A 3002-nucleotide genomic window follows, 5' to 3' on the forward strand; every position below is an offset into this window, starting at 1 on the left:
CTTTCCCTGTTTCCTTGTGACACCCCTTAATTCAAATTCCTTTCCTTCTGAAACAAATTTCAATAAAAGTTCTTGAAAAATAAAAGTTATCGTACCCAAAGATTGTAGACATTGGAATCCTAGTACAACATCAGCACCACCCATTGGAATGGAAAGAATTGGACTATTCAACACATATTATCCCATGGATAGCTTGTTATTATGGCACTTTCTAAAGAAATTTATGGTTCCTCCATTTGCAACCATCACTTGACACTCTAGTGATAGATATAGGAAGCAATTCAATTTCTTGGCTACTTTATAATGAATAAAATTATGGGTACTGCCCGAATTAATCAACACTATTACCTTTTTCTTCTTGATATGTCCTTCTATCTTGATAGTTTGAGGAGTGGTAATTCTGGCCAATGCATTACAATATATGGTTAGATTCATTTCTTCTTTCTCTAGGGTTTGTTCCAGGTGTGTATCCTCTTCTTTTGAGGTTTCTTGTTCGCTTTCTTCCTCCTCTTCACAATCTATGTAAAATAATTTCTTCTCAACACACTTATGACCTTTAGTGTATTTGCTATCCCAACTGTAAAAAAGCCCTTTTGCTTCTTTTTCTTCTAATTGTTGTGGTGTCAACCTTGTAGGTTGTGGAAGGCTAGGGACAACAACACTTCCATATTTATACTTTTGAGTAGTAGGCTTCCTTGTTGCCATAATTTTGCTTTCAATTTTTTTGCCAACCTGAATGCCTTCTCCAATGAATCAGGTTCCCAAAGGCAAACCTCATGTTGGATGTTATCCTTCAAATTCCCTATGAACACATCAATCGTATGCTCCTCTGGAATATATTTTACCCTTATATTCAATTTTTGGAAGTCCTCAATGTGCTCCACCATTGAACCCTTTTGTTTGAGATTTATCATTCGGCTAAAAAAGGTGTTGCTTTTTGTATCCTCATAATGTGCTATCATTTCTTCCATAAAAATTTCCCAAGTGACAATTTGTTTATGAGAGAAAATCCATCGATACCATACAAACTGATTGGGTTCGAAAAATAAAGTTGCAATGAGTACCTTTTGTGTGCTTTCCACATTATGGAGATCGAAATATTGCTCCATCTATAATATCCATGTTACGGGATCCTTGCCATCAAACTTCCTCATATCAATCCTTGGAACATGGTGGGTCTTCAATCCAACATTAGAGTCTATGAAATCCTGACTAACATTTATTTTGTTCTCAGCACGAGTTTCGTTTACTACCCTGTTAACGGGAAAAGTGTCTATTCAAAACGACCCTATCCCACTAAGGTGTGACAGTGACCTTAGAAACAAACAGGGAAAACTACTTACCTATTCTTCTTTATGAACTATAAATGGAGAGGAATAGGATGAAACAACCTGTGTCTTGCGCTAGTCCTTTGATCCAATCTTTCTCCTCTTTGACAGCTTCCAGCTACCTGCTCCCTTACTTGCCCAGCTTCACCAAGTTCCTGTAAGATCACAGAAGAAGAAAACTACAGAAAGACATGGATTTATATTCATAAATAGCTTAGGATCAAATTTAAGCTAAACATACAAATGTAACAAACATCAATGAAACACAAGCATGTAGGAGAAACTCAAATAGTTTTATTGATATAACAAGAAGATCTAGGAGGAGTTACAACCGATGATTCCTGATCCAGCATCAACCTCCCAGCAAAGGAATCCCCTCTTCACCTCCAACAAAGCATAAATCACCCAATACTCTGATATCTATCTCAAAACCAACAACAATTCTCTGCAATGTACAAAATTCCCGCCTCTGGATCTCTGGGATGAGGGATCCATATATAGATGTATGCAAAAGGGATGAGTCAACTTATGATCTGACTAGTGGCTTCTCTCTGTCAGTTCTTGCTTCCACTTGGAGACTGAGAGCCTCTTACTCATCCTTGGTCGAACTCAGTGAGGCAAGTGTCATTGGGGAAGATTCTGGAAGCTTCCATTGTCTGTCCACCTCGTGGAATGACACTGCCATTTGTCATTTCCTGCTCAACGCACCCTGGTAGTGCATTTAGGTGCGTTGCAATGCACCTAGCTAGTGTACTTGGGTGCTATGCAAAGCAGCTAGCTAGTGGAGCAGCTGAAATGATCCTGATTTGACTGATTCTGAGCAGTTTCTGATGGAGAACTTCTGGGAGAAGCTGTAATTTGTTGACCTTGTTCCTTTAGGGGCCGGAACAACACTTTTAGGGACTTAGGATCCCTTGGTTTATGGACATTTCATGCTTAGAGCTGTAAGGCACAAAAATGTCTATAACAGTTGCCCCCTAAAGTATGAGGTCGTTTATCGGGTGAAATGCTTTATTAGGAGGATCCTAAGTTCTTTCAATGCTAGGAGGAGACCTGTAATAAGATACAATAAAATACATTATCTTCATACTGTTTTCATGATCTAGCTGAGGCGGGCATTCCCATGCTCAGCTTTATAAATTCATTTTCATGTACATAGGACAGACAATCGTCTTATGGTAGACTGATGATTCTGATAGAGCCATCATCCTTTTGGTAGGATGATTATCTGTGTTGCAATGCTGTACATTTCCATGTCTTTATTTTCCTGAATATATATCGTAGCCCGGATGGATGAAACTATATCCGGGGTCTTCAATCTCGTTCGATCTTCACTCGAAGTACAAGTCAATCCATGTGAGAAATGTTATGAAGTCGAACATGGAAAGACATCGCTTGATTACCAGTCAATGATGTAAACTGTTAACAAGCGCGAGAGGAATCATCGATAATGATGATGACCCTCAAGGTACTGCAGTACAATTCATGTGGTGTGAATAAAGGACTTGGCGTCCAACACCACGCAAAATATTTCGGTCGAAGGTCATTGATGTATACCTGTCGCCGGAAGTGAGAAACTTGCCATTGAGGCATGCAAGCTTCAAAGTACTGAATGGGGTGTTCCTAGATCAACTTCTTGGATAATGAGCTGGTGTCGACAAGAAGCAATCCGTC

Source organism: Pinus tabuliformis, chromosome 4_2 (genome assembly GCF_031772625.1).
Source record: "Pinus tabuliformis cultivar Carrire ecotype Pingquan chromosome 4_2, CPIR1, whole genome shotgun sequence".
In the NCBI taxonomy this organism is placed as follows: Eukaryota; Viridiplantae; Streptophyta; class Pinopsida; order Pinales; family Pinaceae; genus Pinus; species Pinus tabuliformis.